The 22799-nt window shown below is 42.8% G+C and overlaps 1 long non-coding RNA gene across 1 annotated transcript; it reads left to right on the plus strand.

Moving 5' to 3' along the window:
* Positions 1-11354: 11354 nt before the first annotated feature.
* On the plus strand, positions 11355-14457 carry LOC133488168 (uncharacterized). Its single transcript, XR_009791573.1, has 2 exons — positions 11355-11417; positions 13911-14457. It is a non-coding gene; the product is annotated as an uncharacterized LOC133488168 (long non-coding RNA).
* Positions 14458-22799: the final 8342 nt, after the last annotated feature.

The raw sequence follows: 22799 nt of genomic DNA on the forward strand, positions 1-22799 counted from the left end.
ATTTTATTTTGTTTTGAATACGTGTAAGAGAAGGAATGCATGGTTATAGTGGATGTACATTAACTTATTCACTGCCAGCCTCTCCAGTTAACGTATATTTGACTTGTATGGCAGTGATTAATGCTAATGTGGAAATTTGCAGAATTGTATGTTAAGCTACCACAGGGAATGCAGATAGACATCCCATTTTTCGATAGCACTTGTCTTTTAGTGTTGTGAATGAGCTGGAGGCTATCCGAGCCAACTACGGGCGAGAGGTTGTCTACACTCTGGACTGGTTACCAAACCAATTACAGAGAAACCGCCTCTCGCCCAAAGTCAGTAGTAGCCCTGTTTATATACTGGTACAGTATAATGAATATATATTGGCTCATATGAGTGTAACAGAAAAAAAAAGTTTAAAGATACAAATTCAGTAAATCGGCTAAAACCTAATGAAATATGTTTATTTTATTCAAGATCTATTTATTTTATTTTATCAATGTCCAAATGTTCTTAAAATCAAAAAATTGACAGGCATTTACACTTTAAAGTTTGGTGTTTTCTGTTTTGGTTCATGGCATGGCTTTGTTTTTGCGGACTTAATTTAAATTCATTTTGTTGCATGTAGTTTTTAAACCCAAAGAAATGCATGCTTTCGACAGTAGAGGGCAGTACATCCACACGGGATCTGATTTGGATACGTCTACTTTTCAGCAAACCATTCTTTCGCTTACTTTTTAATCTGTTCATTCCAGAGCAAGATGAGACACGGACACTCATACCATGAATGTACTAAAATGAAGTTAATTTTCGTTAGTCACTGCCGACGAGCATGAATTTCATCACCCTTTTCATCGGATCCCGCACGACCCATCCATCCATCCATCCATTTTCCGAGCCGCTTCTCCTCACTGGAGTCTCCAATAAATGCGTGTTTTGGGGATGTGGGAGGAAACCGGAGTGCCCGGAGAAAACCCACGCAGGCACGGGGAGAACATGCAAACTGCACACAGTCGGGGCTGGGGATTGAACCCGGGTCCTCAGAACTGTGAGGCTGACGCTCTAACCAGTCGCCCACCGTGCTGCCCCGCACGACTCAATTTTTTAAATTGTTTTTTTAATTGCTTGGTTTGCAGGAGTTGGACATCCTGCATGCATCTACAGTGTGGTCTAATAGAGGCAGACAGACAAGCAGATAGGCATCTTGAAACACTTGGGAGGCGGGAGTCCTCTGTTATTTGGTCTTGGCATACACCTGGTGATTTGCATAATGGTCCCTCTCAAATTCCCCCCAAGGAATGCATGCTGAAAAGGGTCCACAAATCAGAGTCCTCCTCTGGCACTCGGACAAGGAGCAACGTACAATTTTCCCCAGACAAGTTGTGAGGGGCAACCATTTTTTTGTTTTGTTTTTAAAAAGAAAATTTTAAATTAAAGTAATTATGCTGGAAATCATTTTATATTGTATTCTTCATGAACCAGTGCTGGGAGGTAATGAAGAATACACACACAAAACCCTTGTTACTACGTGTATGTTTGATTTTTTTTATTTTATCCAATCAGATTTCAGCCTTTGTGTGTTGCAATGTCCATCTAATCTGCCCAGCAGCTTCAAAATCAGTAGCGCTGGCCGATAGCAAAGAGACTTTCCTTGACCAATCAAATTTCAAATGTGTTCTTGACGTCAGGATTTTCCGTCGTCTAATTGGCTGGCCAGAGTAAAAACCTGGTACAGCCAAGTTTGACTAGCAAAAACGTCACATTTAATCATCACCGTCTCTGAGTGAGTAATATGTTTTATTTAATGCTTGTTTCATCTTATTAGATGAATAGGAGAATTAAGTCTGGTAAGTCCCCACTGAGGGCCCCGGGTGCCAAATGAAGAAAAAAAGAAAAACGTGCAGGACTTCCTCACTTTTAAATGAATGCAAAAACAACCAAGTACTTTTCCTGTTGGTTGAGTCTTATTATTTTTTTTTGTTCCACTAAGTCCAGATTTTCAGACCCTCTGAAACAAACCTCAATCATCTAAAGAGATGGTGTCACTTCGGAGGCTTTCTCTTTACCAATGACAAGTGAACTCACTCCAGGTCCAGCTTCCTCTCAGTTCACATCTTGAAGGGAAAAAAAATTCTCTTTGTATTGACTGAAGCTCCATCAGAGGTGGAAGAATTGATGCACAAGGATCGAGTCCTGTCCTTGTTGGTTAACTTTTCGGCCACTTTGGACCAATTTGGTCTGTTAGCTGTGCCAAGGAACTCTGCAATTATTTAGCATTTTTTTGTGTGCTACAATGGGCAGGCCATTGTGGAGTTTTCTCTGTGCTTGGGTGGGTTTTCTCTGGGTACTCCGGCTTCTTCCCACATTCCGAAAACCTGCCTGTTTGGGTTACTGAAGTTTTTTTTCTTTGTGTCCTGCGATTGACTGGCAACCTGTCCGGTGTTAACGTTGCTTTGCCCAAGGGTGAACTGAGATCGGCTCCAGGTCCGCCATGACCTCGAACAGGATTAGCAGCAGAAACTGGATTGATGGATGTGAACTAGCAACGATCCAAACAAACTCAGACCCCTCCTCGATGTCCCAGCTTGATTCACTTCAAGTCGAAGTGGTTCACTTAGCTAATGCAATGTGGTTGACTTTGCCTCGTGTTGTCATCCTATTAACATCAGACCTAAAGTTGACCACCCAAGATTCCAGTGAACTCACAATGCAAAAAGACCTTTATTGATTACCTTAAATCAAAGTTGTGAAGCCAGATAGAATGCAAAGGACCCATATGGTGGGCTGTTACTGCAAGGGTTGTGAAACCAGGGCATTTTTTTCCTCAAACGGTTTTTGTCACACTCTCTTTTTAAATGCACATTGAATTCAAGTTAGGACTGCCACTGCCTCTATGTCTGCCCCCCTCCGCTCAGTGACGCACAGCTGAGCTCTAAAATAATTTTGTCCGTTCGGGGGTAAATTGGTGCGCGGGCTTTCTGACCGCAGACGGTGTCGAGCGCTTGGGAAGGACAGCTGTGAGAAACATGCAGCGGTCTGGAAGCCGATCACAGGCGAGGGATGTATGGATGCTCGCCCTTCCGACATTGATGATGACATCATCTGTCATCATGCAGGAGAGATTCCTAAAGCATTATGAAGGCATGGTTGGTATCCTATCACTTTACAAGGGACTCCCACTCTTTGCCCACCAAGTTTGAACCAACTCCCCAGTCCCAAAGCTCGGTTGGGGGGGCCGGTGTTGCCGAAGGAGAGGCCCCATACTCCCCAACTCTCCATTTCCCTCTTCCAACGTCTGTCATTTAAGTACCATGACCTGTCTGTCAACGTCCACGAGTCCACACAGAACGGGCCTTATTAGATTATATCCCTCCATGTGAAAAGGGAGCGCTTACACGTGCTTTGTTGTGAACATGATTTAAAGTGCGGCCAGAGACGAGCAGAAGCTTACAGCGACAAGTGGTTTGGAGAAAGGGCCTTTTTTTGCGAGAGATTAAGTGTCCCCCAGCTGGTGGCTGCCTGTATTATAAATGACCTTAGAGGGAGGCTGATTCATAGAGTTAGAGGTCCTACTGGGAGGTGAAGCCCTATGTCATGAAACATTTCTCTGTACTTCCTCTGTGAGATTACTAACGTACACTGTGCTTCTCTCATGAGTAAACTTCGACATGACGCCGGTCTGATCATTTACGGTGTACGATTCAGGCATCCTAGCAGCAGAACTACAAGGTTCTGGGTTTACGGCCGTCTTCCTGTCTACTTATTGACTTCATACATTCTCTTGGCCATAGAGGAGGCTGATGCAGTTTTAAACATAGACTGTATAAAATGGGTGTTTGGAGCCACTGGACATCAACAGTCACCTAAGGCCTGTTCTGCTGGCCAAAATTATTATTATTATTATTATTTATTATTGTTTTTCCAATAGTCAATTCTCTTTATTTCATTTATTGGCTGTGTTGCTTCCAGTACACGTGTATGTTGATGGTAAACTTTATGCTTTTTTGTAGTTATTTTTTGGTTGAATCGGATTTCAGGCTCTGTGCTGCCATGTCAATCTAATCTTTAGAATCAGTAATGCTGGCCAGCATAACTTAAACTATATTAGCAATGGGACTGTTTTCATTAACCATCATTTTTTCAAATTTGTCCGTCCAGGGCCAGAGGGCTGGCCCTAGATGACATCAGCATTTTTCTGTCCTTTGATTGGTTGGTCAGAGCCAGTCTGACTAGCAAAACAAGTCTGGAATCTGCACATTTATACATTTAAATAATCAAATTGTGATGTATTTATTTACTGTTTTAATGTTTTTACAATGTTATTAGATAAATATTGATTCGGAACGACTCCAGCTGATGGATGTGGCAGAGTTGCGTGCTGTTGTATTGGTTTATGTTTAATATTGATGGTTTCTGTAATTGCAGCATGATAGTGGTGGAAGTATCAAATGCACGGCCCACTATTTGGTTCAAGTATTTGGACTGTGACAGAATTTGTATTGAGTTTGCCTTTATAAACCACCATGAGACATAAATTACAAAAATAAAACCAGAATTTTGGTTATAGTTTTAAATCCTGAGCTTAAATGGACTGTGAAAAGCAACTCAAGACTTTTTGAAGGCTTAGAAATTCTCCAATGGTCAAGTCAATGGCCTGATCCAAAATATGCTTTACTGAAGATCAATGTGAAGGCAGTGAGATCCAGAAACAAGCAGCAATGGAAGGCAGCTGTTGTTAAGGCCTGACAAAGCATCTCCAAACGCGGAGAGTCACAATTTGGTGATGTCAACGTACTTTCGGACCTCACACAATCAATGGTGGTGTTTAAAAGCAAAATGATAAACTTTATCATTAGCCAAATATGACAAATAATTGGATCAGTTTCGATTTTATTCCAATTTGGTGGCAATTAGTATTATACTCCACAGTCTCCGCTTTGCTGCGGTGGTCCTTTTTCTTGCCGCCCTTTGTCTCCTCTCCAATAAAATGTTTCCTTACCATGGCAAGAAGTCACATGCTGAGAAGTAAATGCAGGAGAGCCTTGTTCTCTTCCATTGTTGTATCTTAGGGTCTTTGTTTCCAGTCCACTATATGCAGAACATCACGTGACCAGCGCGGAAAAACAAAATAGCTGACTTCCTGTGTATGGTTTGCTGACGATCAAAACTAGGATAGATTACATGATTGTTTGAAGCTGAACTTCCTAAAATTTAGTTTTCTTTATGGCTTGTGTCTTCGGACCAAAGTTAAATACATGTACATCATTCATTCATACAAATATGATATCATACGTGTAAACATGTAAGAAGCACAAGCACCGTCTGTTGTCATCTTTGGTGGCTCTGTGGTGACATCTTTGGTTTAAAAAAAGACATTGTAGACGTTTAAGTTCCTATGGGTTCTGAAATGGTCCCCTTTCCGATTCAGCCGAGCGAGCGGTAGTGCTGGGCGAATGCAGAAGTAGTTTGCGCATATACCGCATTGGTGCTTTCAATGCGGCATGGTTTGTGCTATTTTGAATAAGGAAAACTGAGGGAAGTAAATTTGAGTTGAGGTAATGTTGTTTGTGAATTGTATGTGGTTAAGTTCATATAGTCTTAAACTCTGTGGCCTGTAGTTCAACAAACTTTGGTGGGAGGATTGCCAGGTATTACACTGTGGATGGAATTGAATGTAGTAATGAGCCCATGTTGGCCCAGTGTCAGAATATAGGCATATGCGCAAGATTGCCTCACCTGGACTGGCTCTGTCTCCCCTTGAACTGGTCTTGCTGGGCCATAAAGAGACATAAATTGCACCCAAGTGACCTGTTGGTGAATAGAACCCCTAAAGTCCCGCTATGCGCCATGAGACTCGTTGTAAAGCTTTAGTCATTTTCATGTACATGCAGGGACATTTGTGTATTCTTTCTTTCCAGTTAAAATGATTTCCACAAATGTATTCACATCTGGCCCGCACATGCCATTCCTTCTTGTGTACTGGTTGGCGAAAGACCACTTTTACGGTCAGGAGTCACAGATTCCCTTAACCTTCATCCTCCTTGAAGCCTGAAACGAGAGGTTAGCTAGAGGCGCATCTACAGGACGATGTGAATCTGTATGTCATTCGTTCTTCCCATTTTCATTTGGCAATAAAAAAATAAAAATTAAAATGAAAATGTTAATGATTACTATTCTTTATTTGAATGTAACACCAAAAAAAAAAGAAAAATACCCAATTTTCCACTTTTCAATTTTGACCTCATATCAAAAGTACTAAACAGAAAAACTGGCCACAGTACTGAATTAAATTTTAATATTTAATTGGACAGGTTTTTGTCACCCGGAATAGTAGTAAAGACACAGTAGCTTGTTAGCTGCCACAATCAGTCCAGACCACGCCCGTCGAATGCTCCATCAGCCGTATTATATCAAGGACAAAGCATTATTGTAATCTGCTTCATGCATTACGTCTGATACGGAAGATATGGTTTCACTGCTGTTTGTCTCTCCAATCGCTTTGTTTTCAACACGACACACCACACGTGGGCTCGTGTATTAGACTCAGGGCAAATCACTTCGGCAACTGTTATTTTCATTCTTCTTTCAAACCATTGTACAATGATATATGAGGAACTGTGTGTATTGGATTTAAAAGTCTACACACCCCTGTTCAATCCCAGCTTTGTGTGATATAATGCATATAATACAGTTGCACATGTGTGCACACCCTCCTATAACTGGGATGTGGCTGTGTTCAGGATTAACCAATTACAATAAAACTCATGTTTAGTTTTTCCGTTTCAGATTTGTTTATCTTTTTTATGTTATATTACAAACCAAAACAAAAAAACTGGATAGTCAGTCATGTTTTATTTATTTCTTTATTTTTTATTTCAAACTGCCAATTGAAAATGGAAAGAAGGAATGGTGCTCTGATTTGTGAGCATTATTGCTTGTATGCATGTAAGGTTTCAGTCGAGAAGTGCAGGCAGGCACCGCATGACATATTCTGTGTACTATCCTCAAGGTGAACTGATTTTGAATATGAATGTGCCTGAAAGAAGGTCCACTACACCTGCCGATTGAGAGGAACCTTGTTCCCGTCTGCCATGGCGTCTGCCAAGTCATGGTGAATGGCCGACGGGGTTGGGACCACCACGGTGAGTGAGGGGGAACAGAGTGTGCCTCTGTTCGGACTGACACAAAACATTGACTTGGTGCTATCAACTGCTGCTTCCAAACCTTAGCCGGTACAGTTTTAGATAATAGCACGTTGGCCTCTAGTAAACAGAGATAGTGTTTTCAACTTGATTTCCTTGCGACTCGGTTCTCATGAGGGGAATGAAAATTTTCAGTGGCACTTTTTCCACTCCAAGGGCACTTTTGCCCACTTGGAGGGTACGCATAGGGGCACATAGGGTATTAAGGTGTGTGTGGGGGGTATTGGTCACGGGGGTTCAGCTTTTGGTCAGGAGAAGTCATGGTTAGCCATATGTAACTAGCATGCTACAAATTCAATTTCCAGTGGAATTTAAACAGCCTCTTCTGGGCTCTTCAGCTCATTTCCTAAAAACAAGACAAAATACTGGTGGTGCACTTTCTTAAAAATAAAAGATTTCAGCTGTTAAAGTTGCATTTTGAATGTCATCTGTTCCAGATTACACAAACCATATAAGCAGTTTGTTTTGCATTCTCTTTCTTGTAACCTGAGTGAACCGAAAGTTACATACGCAACTGTGATTTTTGGCGTACCGTTATCCCTATAGCAATTATACATTTACTGTATACGGTTTCACCAGTATAACCAGCCCCCTTATGGGCAAACTACGATGTAGCTCGCAATGAAAACAAGTTTGACACCCCTGAGCCTCTGCTTTCTCTGTTGGCCTGCGATGGGTCATGGCAGTAGTCCCTTCCTATTTGAGGTCTCAGCTTCCCAACGGGATGATGAGAATGCCACATTGTTGGATGTTAAATGAAGGAGATAAGTGACGACAGAGGGCGTTTGCTTTTTTTTTTTTTTTGGCGTCAGATCTGAATGGATCTGCCTGCATGTTTGTCATTTTTGGTGACCCGTCATAATGCAGAGCCCCCATCAAGGGTCTCTGCGGAGATTTTTGGGCGAGACACAGGCAAACAAAACAGCCGTTTTGCTTGTCCTCATTTGTCTGAGGGCATGACTTCACAGTTGTGTTTATGAGATGGCAAATGTGACTCATTCGCCTTGGAAGGGAGTCGTTTAACGTTCACTGTGTGCAAAGGACGAGCTCCTGGTGTTCTTTTGATATTGACGTTTATTAGTCTATTCCCAAGTTAAAGCAAAGGAATAATACAAATATGGATTGTGGTCAGTACAAACATTGAGGTTCCTGTCACATAAGACAAAATAAAACAGTACTGACCCCCACCATGTACTTGTTACTGCAACATTATACAAAAACTCAAAGCAGGGGAAATATTTGTTTTAATGTATATTTACATTTAAGTAAAAGCAATTAAAACACACAAATATTCAGTCAGTTGATATGGACATCACAAGAACATTGGACAAACCAGTTGCATTAATTTGTTTTAGCAGGAGTGCTAATTCTCAACACTTGGCGAAGAAGGCTTAAAAAAAATTCCATATACAAAATGGATCAAATACGGGATTGGAGGTAGAGTACACTAAATTAATTATAAGTCAATTAGCCCATATTTAAAATCAGTGTCTTAGCAAATGGTTTCAACATTAAGCATCTGAATTTTCATTTTTTAGGTCCCCTGACAAAAGAATTGGGATCAGTCTCTCTTCCTTGATGCCAAGGAAGTATGTTGAAGTGAGTTGAGGAGCTTCATGTCGTGATTTGCCGCCACCTTGGCATCAATAGGCAATTACAAACCTTTTTAGGGAGCTGTCAATTACTTGCAGAGTTTAGCAAATAGCGGCAGGGCTGGGCCCTTCACGAGGGAACACTGTATATATACTCTATCTTTAAACGTATCATTTTTGCAGATTTATTTAACTGGTGCATATATAGATAGTACAAGTTGTGTCACAAAAAAATATATTGCAAACCCAAAGGAGAGTTGTGGCAGGACAACTCATGGCGTCTTCACCATAACAACACCTGCTTACAATGATCTGAGCATCTGACAGTTCCTGGCTGAGAAGAACTTCACCTTGATGGGGCAACCGACCAAACATTTGTACAAATAAAGGCCCCCCTCTCAAATCAGCGCCTCCTTCAAATAAACCTCTATGACTCTCAGCATTTGAGTAAACAAATGCCCCCTTGCCACTATTTTAGGAAGTACAGTATTTATGCTTTCTGCTGACAGAAGACAAAACTGGGAAGAAGACCCAAGGGTGACAGCGTCCAGGCTGTGAAAGCCTCTAGGAAGTAATAATAATGACATCTTCTGTCATCGCCATCAGCCTGGCCACCTGGTAGGATGTTGAACTTCCTGTACCTCAAGCAAGCCAGCATATTCTGCAGACCCCGATGGATTCCCCCACCGTTTGAGGTCGTCGATTCCAGACTTTCACTTTGCGAGTCGGGCCAAGGGCTCCGTAAGGACGGATGCATTTTGTCAGATGTGCAACTTTATCTGTGGATTGCGGCGGAGAGAGTTTTCCATTCATGGAATCCAGCCGTGTTGCAGTCAAGGAGGCAGAAAATTAAGATGACATCAGCATCCAGTTTGCCTGGAGAGACTTTTTCATGTGCTCAGTGGTGGGAAGTAACGGGCGGGGATTGGTGTCAGGCTGCAATCAGTTTGAAAACTCCATACTTGGTTCTACCTTAAATACAGGAGTTGAATCAATACTTCTGCTTTTATCAGAGGCGTTTTACACAAGTACCTTTTTTTTTTTTTTTAGTACCTGTACTTCTACTTATGTAGTACAGCAAGCAAGTACTTTTGCCACGTCTACGTCGTGAGCAAAGCGTACAGTATGTCAGTAGCCCTGATGGGAATGTGGAAACCATCACATCTTTTTGTTAAGGAGGCAAATGACATGTTAAGGAGCCTTACGCAACTCCAGGAGTTCCAGCGTGTTTGTGACAAGGAGATCAACTCCGTTCTGTTTAGGTTACTGATTAACGGCGTCCAGGCTGCATCCAGATGTGGTTTGACCTCAAACGCACACCGTCGATGTTCTCTGATCAATGTTGCGCAGGGAGAGAGAGAGAGCGCCATCCCGCTCGACGCCATCCTTCATCATGAGGGACGACGCGGTGATCTGATGAATTGAACGGAATCTCGGAATCGCTCTCTTTGCTAAATGGCAGACAGATGGCCCGGGCCCTGTGCAAGCAAGCAAGCAACATTGACTGCCAGTGATTACCAAAGCTCTCGTCATGCACTGTAAACCGGTGCACAAAGGTGGATGACTGGTTAAAGCGATGGATGGATGGATGGATACTTAAGTAAAAGTAAAAAAAAAATACAGACTCTCAAATGTACTTAAGTACAAAAGTAATTACAGTGTGTCAGCTGGTAATACGAGGGCACTTGGGCGCCGCCCCAACTCTGACGGCGGTCACCACATTACAGATAAGTCGTACAGATAGGACAGATATGTTTTCAAATGGAGGGAATAAAAGTAAAGTCAGAAAAATAAATACTCAAAGTACAGATAGCCTACCTGAAAAAAACTGTACTTAGTTATTTCGCACCACTGATGTTGATTACCAAACTAGTAGAAAGTACAGATACAGTGGTACCTTGACTTACGATTGCCCCACCTTACAGGTTTTGGGGGTTACTGGCTTTTGCTTGGTCAAAGATTTTCTTTCTTTCTTTCTTTATTTGCTTTGTGTTGCACTCCCAAATTGAGTGAAACATATTGTAATGCCCTCATGTGTAGGCAAGGAGAGCCACAGTTTATTGAACGGGACAAGCAGTCAAACACACAAAATGAGAACACTCTCAAGAAGCTGCTGTAGGCCACAACTTACGCCCAGACGCTCACACACAGGCCGAGGCAACCAACTAAGCCAACCCGACTCCAGGTTGTTACTCACTAGACCACCTTTTAAGGGGAAAACATCCAACACACAAATACTAGGTTTACAATAATGACACTTTCACATTCTCTTTTATTGTTTGTTTTTATACTATACAGTACAGTTAAGATCTTAATCAATCAGTCAATTAGGACCTCGCCGCAATTGACTTTACCTAGCGCTATTTACCAATCGTCTCTTTACGTTGTGTCAAAATCTAGCATTTGTACTTCGTTATTTCCCTCCACTGATGACTACCAAGTCTCCTGGTAAGATGAAAACAATAAGGTGGGAAACTAATGCCTCTAAAATGAATGCAACATTTGTGGGGGGATAACATCTGAGACGAGCTGTCATTTTTCCTTCACTTGAGCAACACAATATTTGTTTATTTTCAAAGGCAGGCTTGACATAATGGATCAAGAATCAACGTGCAAATATCCAGCAGACACCGGTTTGTTTGTAAGTATCAACCGCATCATTCCTGTCTCCGTTTGTCCCGTTATGAAATCTCCTGAAGCCCTTCCAAGCACAAAACCTGTTGCAGAACAAAGTTGCAAGCCAAACTTCGCTAAACATCTAAACATCCCGCACAGAGAGGAGCTATATCAGGTTCGCCCGTGTACGTTTTGTTGCAGCATTGCTGCGATTCCTCACTTTTATCTGAGATCCTACAGAGTGAAGTCAATACAGTTGAAAGATAACTTTATGGCCTTTCTGTTACCCCATTGTCAGGCCTGTTGTCGTCTTGATTCTTCGACTTGTTTTCACTGATGGGTAATTGACTTGTTCCTTTGATAAAAGCCATTGGGGAGAGTGGCGGCGTTCGCCCCCGAGATTAACACCCCGTCCGTTATCTTGCACGCCATCCGCAATGCAAGAGGGATTAAGTGCAACCGCTTTCAGGTTTCATTATGTAATATATTATGGCTGTTTTCGATCTCAGTACTTTTCATAGTAAAACGATGGATGATCCCAATCTCTTATCTTTGGAATTGTTGAGGGTCATTTGTTAATAGAAACCTGTTCCAGTTGCTTGCTGATTGACATGATACAGTTGGGGGTGTATTTCTGGTACACTGCAACCGCTGAAGGGCAGTACGTTGAGTTAGTGGTTAGCATGTCTGCCTCACGATTGAGGGTCGAGGTTCGAGTCTCAGGTTGGGCCTTCGTGCGTGAAGTTGAGATATTTTCCCTGTGCTTATTTGGGTTTCCTGCAGGTACTCTTGGTTCTTCCCACATTCCCAAAACTTGCATGTTAGGTTTATTGAAGACTCTAAATTGTCCATAGGTGTGTGAATGTGAGTGGGAATGCTTGTTTGTCTATATGTGCCCTGCGATTGGCTGGCAACCGGTCTGGCTTACACCAAAAGTCCCCAAAGTCAGCTGGGATAGACAGCTGCTCACCCGTGACCCTAATGAGGACAAGCGCTATAGAAAATGATTGGAACTTCACGTGACCAACGCGGAACACGGGATAGCTGACTGATTTGCCGAGTGCGGGAGTAGTTTGCGCATATACCGGATTTCAGTTGTTTCTTGTGGATTTTTGTTTTCATCCGATTAATTCATTTTCCCACAAAACAAATTGCAGCATACACTCCAAATCCCACTACAGAACAAATTTTGCACGATATGAATATGAAACAAAATTCTGCAATGCCCTGAATCTGCAAAGGTGAACCGCGATATAGTGAGGGAAGACTGTAATGTGTTGAAGTTGCTAATAACGTCTTCACTGGTCAACATCAACTCCACAAAAGTCCTTTCCCTGCCCTATGAGGTGTTCTGTGCAGCGGGTATTTTTCTTAATAGCTTACATTACCATGTGAAGTCATGAGGATCGGTAAGATAAGCAAACTCACCTCTCCTGGCATTTGAGGCTGTTTAGCAGCATGTCTGTCTGCGGGCTTATTAAAACTTGGCTCCCTAATGACCATTCGCCCTTGAAGCCCGCTGAGCGCTTAGTGCAGCCCAGGAGACGAGGCCTTGGACGCACTGGGCCTCTTCCTGCTCCCTACGGAGAGCTGGGGTATAAAAGTTAGCTGAAGCTGCAGGCTGGGGGTCGAGTCATATGAACACTTTTACATTACATTAAACTGGAATGTTAATAAAAGAGCATATGGCGGCCTTTTTGGTCTGTTGACATATTGAGCGATTAAAGCCTCAATGGTGCGTCGAGGCTCGTCCACGCGCGCTAAATGTTAGCCAGAAACTGTGTCACAACATCACACTCCTGTATTAGCGTTTGCATGGGAAGGCTGGACAAAGCCGAGGTGGGTTGTGTGGGCTTGTAGACAACAATGTTGCACAACGAGCAAAGAACACCTCCCTCAGGGATGCATTTTACGACCTAGTTTGCGATGGGAGACATCCAGGGGCGAGGTGACCTAGTTAGTGCACGTGGATGTCCTGTTTTGCATGATCTATTTACTGTGTAAATGATAAGAGACAACCATTTACACTCATGCTACTGTGTGTATTTCCCTCATTATTCTTCCCCATATCACGCTTAATAAGCACAAGCATCGCTCAGTGGGTTTGAACTTAATCGGAAAAAAATGTAAGGCTCATTTGGGATCGCTGAGTTATGTTTCCGAGGCTGGTCATCTTCCAATTTGTTCTCATTTTACTACAAATTACTACTTACTCACAGAGATCAATTACAGTGTTCCCTTAATATATTGTTCTTCATTGTTTCCACCCTTTCTAGAGCACATATTGTTTTTTGAGGAACCTATCCATTGGAGAATTACCCACTGTATTGCGGAAATCTGCTTTTTATAGCAATCATTTTTTTTTATGGGTTTTTACGGTACAGTGTTCCCTCATTATATCGCAGTTCACCTGTTGCTGTCACACTGGGGTGAGGTTTGTCTTGTCTTGTTTTTGTTTTTTGTTTTCCTCTGGTCATTCCTGTTTTATTTTGAAAGACCACCTTTGGTCTCGTTTCAGAACACTTGCCCTTCCTCGTGTGTCACCTGTGAGTTGGCCCTGATTCCTGATTGTCTCCACCTGTGCCCCATTACTCTCGATGTGCTTAAATAGTTTGGCTCCCTTGGCTGGTGCCAGAGTGTCTTTGTCCGTTTGGTCGATTCGCCCAATCATGTCTTCAGCACGGCCTTTTGTCACAGCCCTTGTTGCAAGTATACCTTTCTTTGAAACTTGAGATGAGTGATTTTTTTCATTTTATATTTATTTTTTTTAATTGAATTTATATAGCTTTGTTTGCTTCTTGCCGTTTGCCTTTGTTGACAGCCTTTTGTATTCCTCCTTTGGTGTGATTTTGATTTTGTTGTTTACATTTCATAGCACTTGGTTTTTCCTCACTCGGGAGAGTTTTTTTCTTGTTTTGTTATTTTGTTCTCTGTGAGGATAGAGACCTCTCCTTGGAGAGCCAGGTTCTTCTGCCTGACTTCTTGAGTCCTTTTGTGGCTGATTTTGTTTTGTCAGTTTGATAAGAGTTCATCAGTGAATGCAATAAAACCCACTCTCTCCAGTGTCTCTGCGTCTGAGTCCTGTATGTAGTCCTGGTCTGACAGTACTCCTGCTATAGACCTCCAGCCCTCACTTGGCGCCGGAGCCCCCAGTCACCGCAACAGCTCTGGTTCAGACTGTCCCCATCATCTGGGCAGAAGTAAAGTTGGCGTCCCTGGAGCGATTCTCAAGGGATCCTGAGTATAGTAAAGCCTTCTTAATTGACTGTTCAATTCACTTTGAACATGCCCTCCTCGCATTCACCACGGACTGGTCCAAAATCTCCTTTTTATGATCTCTCACCTGACCGGTAGGGTGACAACTTGGTCCACGGCAGAGTGGGATCGTGACGCTCCACTCTGCCGCTCCTATGAGAACTTTTCACCAAGTATCCACCGAGCGGGCTGAGACAGGGTAGCGGCTCGATTTGTGACTACAGTTTGGGCAGGTCAATGAATCTGGCTATGTTGGAAAATCTGTCCACCACACAAACTCAGGATTTAAACCTAGACCCTCAGAACTGTGAGACAGATGTGCTAACCGCTAGTCGCCATGCTGTATAGCTTCATACTTTCAGTGTTTTCTAAAGCTATTCAACATCACCCAGTGTGTGTGTGTGTGTGTGTGTGTGTGTGTGTGTTATGCTGAGTGAAAATTGAAAGAAATGTTCATAAATTATACATATGACAGCAATTTTTGCAGTTAGCGTTATCTTAAAATAACAGTCAATGACTGGCCTCTCCTTGTATTAAAATTTTAATCCTGTGAAATAATCCCACTTTATACTAAATGTATCCGATTTCTCCCCCCCCCCCCATGTAACTGTAGCAGAATAAAGGTTTTTGGATCCTAATTCTCTAGCTGTACATGTATTACTCCCCAAGCCTGATCACTAGTTCAGTGTGCTGCCAACTAAATGGTTTAACTGAAATATTAGAAACAGCTTTCAATAGATGCATTACATGTAGTTTACACCTGCAAACTACAGCCACCCTAGTGAACGTATTGTTAAATGATTACCAAAGTTCGGCAACGGAAAATTTGAACTAAGCATGTCTTAATGACAGATCCATTGTGGCTGAGTTTTTTTTTTTTTTTTTTTTTCTTCCTCTCCCCTGCCCTGTCTTTTAAGAAAAAGGCTCTAAACTTAAGGCTGGAGCTGAGATTCAAACCTAGAACCTCTGAGCTGTGAGTCAGATGTGCTAACCACTAAATCACTGCACTAGCCCACTTTGAAGCCAAGTTGGCTAATTGTTGCATCGTGTCTTTTTTTTTTTTTCCCCCCGTATTTTTTGGTCTGGGTTAAGGCAGGCCGATGGTTTGTTCTTACTAAATGGACTATGTGAAAAAGGTTTAATGGATTGAAAAATAACAAATTTATCATGCTTAGTAGGAAGCCGTTCAGGTCAAATTGACCACATGCAGGGGGTTAAATCGCATCATAACTTTCTGGTTGCTCGACCTTCACTGTTAATTGGGGGCAACGAAGAAGACATTTCATTCATCTAACCGTAACCGTCGTGCAGAGCACATGATTCTCTGCTCCGCAGCCAACCAACCATGAGGCCTGTCCACTGGGACCGGCGCTCGTCAAACGCGAGCGTGACATGAAACTGAACGCTACATATGCGAAGAACGCGGCTTGAAAACACAGCCAGCAATTAATCCGGCCCGTCGCACTGCACCATACCAAACTAGCGTGCTGTCGGTGGTGAGGGTGCTGGAAGGTGTGAGTCAACCGCTAACTGGGCTTTATGTATCATCTGTTCCATCGCAGTAAACAGTCCTTAAACGCACATTACTCAACGGGCTCACGTCTGCTATCAAAACATTCAACAGATTTGTAAACCCTTTTGTGGTCCTGCGTGCAGTCGCACAGTTTCGCTTGAGTGACCGTGTGCTTTTAATTGTGAGAAAATCATGATGATTGAAGGGTGGAATACGCATTAAAAATTTCAAAGCAAATATTTGAGGTTTCAACAGTTAAAATTTCCAGCTGTTGACATTGTGTCTGGAGACAAAGGACCTAATTGAGGATATAACACATTTTACAGGTACTGTTTCAAAACCGGCACGGTGGACGACTGGTTAGAGCGTCTACCTCACAGCTCTGAGGAGCGGGGTTCAAATCCCGGCCCCGCCTGTGTGGAGTTTGCATGTTCTCCCCGTGCCTGCGTGGGTTTTCTCCGGGCACTCCCGTTTCTTCCCACAACCCCAAAACATGCGTGGTAGGTTAATTGACTACTCTAAATTGCCTGAGTGTGAATGGTTGTTTGTTTCTATGTGCCCTGCGATTGGCTGCCAACCAGTTCAGGGTGTACCCCGCCTCCTGCCCGATGATAGCTGGGATAGGCTCCAGCACGCCCGCGACCCTTGTGAGGAGAAGCGGCTCAGAAAATGGATGGATGGATGCTTCAAAACCTTTTTAAGCTGCATGACAGAAAGAATTTTAGTTTTTGCAACATGGTGTACTCACATTTCTATAAGGGTCCTCCTCTCAAAACGTGTTAATTCATTCATTTTCATCCTGGATTAAATGGAAAATAACTTTATCATTGTGTAGCGAAGTTTAGGAGGTGTGGTGTCAAGACGGATAAAGATCTGACAAAAAGGGAGTTGGCCATCCATCAATCCATTTCCTACACCACTAATCTGGCTCAGGGTCGCAGGGAGCTGCTGGAACCTATCCCAGCTGATGTTGGGCGAGGGCAGACAACACCCTGGATTGGTTGTCAGCCTCTAGAAGTGATTTGTAATTTGTGATTAAGAATTTCTACTTATAAACCGATATTAAAGCTGCAACCAGCAATGAATGGGCCCTCACACCCCCTAAGACTGTGGGTTGGAAATGCGTCGGATGGAGGTCTCGATGCGAGTGTACAGCTCTGGATACAATTAAGAGACCACTGCAAAACTATCAGTTTATTGCAACACATGGCATGTCGACAAATCTTCAATGAGATGGAAAGAAACAGGAGTGTTTATGTAATTTTCTGTTAATGTCTGTATGATTGTGACACAAGCACAGCAAGCAGCATTGGCCAGAGTCCATCCTTTAATTGGAAGTCCTCTTATTTTTCTTTTAATAATCTTGCAGTGGTGTCTTCAATTTTTTCCAGAGTTGTGTGTACAGGATTTGAAGGAAGTCTAGAGTCGAGTCATTGCATCTGCACATTTCCGCCTGTTGGGAGTGTCTATGAATCTCTACAAGAGGAATGTTTGGTCAAGCGCTGGTCTTGTGGAGTCATTGCCCGCATCCAAAGACAAAAATGGCAATTCAGTGTTGCTCATCAGTTTTGTGTACACATCTCTAGCAATGGGACAAAATCTTTTGGGAAGTTTGTCCCAGAAGGACACCGAGCAATGACCAAAATGACCCCAAAACCAAAATTCAAACCTAAATGGCAGACTTCCATTGCTTCATGAGAGTCACTTGCGGTTCTATTCTTGAGCCATCCATCCATTTTCCACAACGCTTGACCTCATTAGGATTGTGGGTGAGCTGCAGCTTATCCTAGCTGACTTTAGTTACGAGACGGGGTACCTCCCTGAACTGGTAGGCAGTCACTCACTGGCCACAGTCAGACAAACAACCATTCACACTCACATTTACATCTATAGACAATTTAGTCTCTCTAATGAACCGGGGAGAGCATGCAAAGTCCAAACAGGAAGGCCTGAGTTGAGATCCTAACCTCAAACTTTAGAACTGTGCGGCAGACGTGCTAACCGCTACGCACACTCTGCTGCACTCTACTAAATGTCTGCGACCCAAAAATTCTGCTGGAATTGTCAGGGGGGGGGGGGGGGGGGGGGCACTACGAGTGAATTTCTTTGGGGGGGTGGAGGGCGGGGGCGCATGCCTGAAGACCCTACAAAATGTACATTTTTCCCAGGATGAACATGCCTGCAAAATGTAGTTAGCTGGTGCTTTATTTGTCCTACAAATAATTCCATCCATCCATTTTCTGAGCCGCTTCTCCTCACTAGGGTCACGGGCGTGCTGGAGCCCATCCCAGCTGTCATCGGGCAGGAGGCGGGGTACACCCTGAACTGGTTGCCAGCCAATCGCAGGGCACATAGGAACAAACAACCATTCGCACTCACATTCACACCTACGGGCAATTGAGAGTCTTCAATTAACCTACCATGCATGTGTTTGGGATGTGGGAGGAAACCGGAGTGCCCGGAGAAAACCCACGCAGGCACGGGGAGAACATGCAAACTCCACACAGGCGGGGCCGGGGATTGAACCCGGGTCCTCAGAACTGTGAGGCTGACGCTCTAACCAGTCGGCCACCGTGCCGCGTCCTACAAATAATTATGACAAAAAATGAAGCAATTTCAAAAGGGCCTTTGTACTGTAGCTCATGTTCGGGCCATAAAAAGATGAGCTCCTCGGTTTATGGTGATAGCAGCATATGATGTTTTGAGGTTAAAAATGGGCTAAGAATATGTGGTCACATGGCACAAGAAAGGATGCTCATTTACCACGTGTAATAATCCATCCATTCATTTTCTGTGACGCTTCTCCTCACAAGGGTCGCGGGCGTGCTGGAGCCTATCCTGGCTAACTTCGGGCGAGAGGCGACGGACACTCTGAACTGGTCGCCAGCGAATCGCAGGGCACATATACGCAAACAACCATTCGCACGCACATTCACACGTATGGGCAATTTAGAGTCTTCAATCAACCTACCATGCATGTTTCTGGGATGTGGGAGGAAACTGGAGTACCCAGAGAAAATCCACGGAAGCACGGGGAGAACATGCAAACTCCACACAGGTGGGGCCGGGATTTGAACCCTGGTCCACAGAACTGCGAGGCAAATGTGCTATCCAGTCGCCCACCATGCTGCCTATGTGTAATAATATAGAGTATATATAATAAATTATGACTTGACTACCTTATTAGCGTAGGTTAGTGATAGACTTCATCCCATTATGACTATGTGGGTTACATCGCCACCAAAAGAAGAAGCCGCTTTGTTCCTCAAATTCCAAAATTCGGACAATTCACTGGAAAGTCAGTGGACATTCAGTACCAGACTTGCTGTCTTTTTTACCTTTCAATCTGCTTATTCATCAACATTTGGGAGCCCCTGTGGGAGGATTGTTAGGATGTGGGGTCGTCGCCGCACATATCGCTTTCTGTCCTGCCGGTAATGTGGAAAATACTTAAGATTCAATTTTCCATGGCTGTTTCGCCATGAAGGACGTAGTAAAAAGGGCTCTGGCAGGCCTTATTATAGTTCGGTTGAAACCAAGAGTGCTAAACTGAGGTTTCTGGAACGTGAGAAGCCAGGTGGATCTATCACAACATATTTATGTACTAGACAGTATTTCTAGTATCCCCGTCATCTTTGGAAAACCATTGCTTCCTGGAAAGTGGTCGTATTTGACCCGAGACTGCCAGCGCGCTCCTCCGCCCTTTGAATCCCCTCCAGTGGGATTTATCTTTCGATGGCGTGACGTCATTGTGTGCATTGTTCTCATGAGGAGGCGCTTTTAAAAATCAACAAGGAGCGATGCCACAAGATCTCTTTCCAGCACCATTCATCACACTGAGTTGGTTTTACATTTCCATTAGAGCATCCTTAAGGAAAAAAAATGCTAAATATATCTCGTGTGTTTTGTTGAGGAAAAAAAAGGTTTATTGATCAAGGTGAGTATAAATGATAATTCACATTGCAGCTATGCTTATTTTCTCTTCAGGTTTACTCTGTTCATCATTAGCACGCACCGCTATTAATGGCACGATCACCTCAAAAACGATCTAAAGTGACCTCCACTCTTGCCATAAAACTACCAACACTGGCAGTGTTGGGAAAGTTCATTTTCTAGGCGAAGTAGTTCAAAGTTCAGTTCACCGTTCCAAAAATGAACTACTTCATACAATCTGAGGAAAATCATGAGGAAAAACGTGTTTGTTTGCTTGAATGGTCTTTTTAAAAATGAGAAATTAAAACATAAACAGGACTTTTGGCCTTAATGTGAGTCAAAAACACGCAACACTGTATGACAGGAACGATGTTGAACGGACATTGATAACTTTGCATTCTTCAGGTCTGGCTAACTATATTAAAAAAAAAAATAAAAAATAAATATATATATATCTATATTCTGTTACAAAACAAAATAAATTCCATATGACAGTGTGATTGTACAGTTTTAAATAATTCTGATACAAATAATAATTGTCCGAGTAATCCATTTTTACAATTATGTACTGTATTACAAAAGAACCACCGAAGAACATATTCGCTTCCATTTCCGCAGTGTCCCTGAACGCACCTCACGTACTGAGACAGCTGCGACACAGTGGCCACACAGGATTTGTTGCCAAATACAGCGTTTATTCGCCGACATATGAAGGCTCGTATTTCCCTAACAAAACCTGGCACTCCTGAATGAAAACCGTTTTTCGATGCCGGGATGAGCGTGTTCTCAAATACGTTCATCCAGCAGAAATGAACTACAGTAAGTTCAGTGCATGTTGGCGCAAAATATGAACTTTGGTTCACTGAACTTGGGAACCTGTAATTTGAGGTACCACTGTACTTTATACAGTATCTCAACATGACTAGCCATTAAAAAAAAACATCAGAAATGCTGAGTGACCTACTGTACTTGTTTTCTAAGATCATTCATTCTTCATTCAAGATGCAAATAATCCACATTTTACGATTCTCCTGCCACATCTTCATCTCATTCCACTCGCCGCATCAGCGCTAAGAATGATGGAGGTGTTCTTAAATATTTGTCCAGAGGAACCACGGTCATGCTCAATGAAATAAAACACACAATACAGTACATCATTTCAGTTTTCATGACTCTGCCAAAACGAATCCGCCTCCTTCCATCTTTCCCCCCAGGTCCCGACTGCTGCCTGCTCGGAAACAATGTCGGTATTATGTTCGCTGCTGGCCGAGACGAAAGAGAACCCAGAGCTTTGATACGAACGGCGAGGAAAAAAAGTTAGCTCACGAAAAGATTGACATTCCTTGGTGGCGCTCTCCATTGAAAGCTATCACAGAGGCCGATTCAGACGAATCACTTAAGATTCAGGAGCACTTGGTTGACGCTCCCTGCTTAAAATGAGAGCCCCACATTTGGGCTGTAATGAAACCGTTTGCCTTTTTAATAGGGACACTTGAACTCTAACCCTTCTCCCACTAGGCGCCGACAAGGCAGTCACTCAAGATGTAAATGGACGATCATGTGTTGCTCTCCCCGCGCAGTCAGAAAAAGTACATCGGTATACTTTTGGGGATACAATAACTCGTCGCTGGGGTGGTTCCCTCATAGGTTGTACTCTTACTTCTATAGTTACCCTGGGGTCCAATGACTGGTCCTCTCGGGTACACTAGTAAAGATTTTATCGCTCTACCCATAGTTTCCCAAATTTCCTACTGACTGTGATTGGCTGGCAACCAGTGGAGATACTGTATACCCCATTACATATACATGTATTCTATTCAGCAAAGCAATTTTGGAGCTTTGTAATAATCTAAGGTCTCTCATGGAACCAGTCACAAGAAGGAGTCATGCCACATGGCCTTCAATGTTGCTTTTCTTCTAGGGGTGTCCCGATACGAACTTTGAGATCGGAAATTGATCCGATGTCAGCCAAAAAACGGACTGGCTCTGAAATCCTTTTTATTTTACTGCCAATTTTATTCCTGCACTTCTATCCAGCAGCGCCCAGATGGCATGCAGAGCCCACATGATCACAGCAGGTTGCTAAGGTGCTAACATAGTAGCAAGGAGTAAGAGTGCATGTTGCTTGCTTAAAGTCGTTCATTGACACTCCAGTGTATCACTGTAAAACTAAACTCACATAACAAAATAATTACACCTATTGAATGTTCAAATACATCACAGCCTTGGTTTCTTTCTTTGGTTTTGTTCAGAAAATTTGCGAGCTCAAAGCTAACACACAGTGAATGAAAAACACCATTGATGAGCTAACGACAAGTTGCATCAAACATGCGGCCCTTATATCCCTCAAAATAAGGAATATTGGTTCACAAACACTGGATTACCACATGCAGTACAAACAGGCAATATAACAATACTCTTTGGCATAATATGCTTATGTTTAAGTTAAACAGTGGTTATCTTGCAATTTATACATATATATTTTTGTTACTGGTTTTATTGAAGTTATTTTTCAGGATTTCCTAATATAGTTTTGTGTTTAATTTATTCAATGGTAGTACATTCTTATTCTTAAAGGTACTTTACGTAACCCATTGGTTAATAAATAAATGGGTCTGTTTTTCCTCATACCTACTGTTGCTGATTATTGTTCTCTGTTTGAGCTATCACTTTAAGCCTTTTCTAACATTCCATACTATAAAATAA

Source organism: Phyllopteryx taeniolatus, chromosome 13 (assembly GCF_024500385.1).
Source record: "Phyllopteryx taeniolatus isolate TA_2022b chromosome 13, UOR_Ptae_1.2, whole genome shotgun sequence".
Taxonomy (NCBI): Eukaryota; Metazoa; Chordata; class Actinopteri; order Syngnathiformes; family Syngnathidae; genus Phyllopteryx; species Phyllopteryx taeniolatus.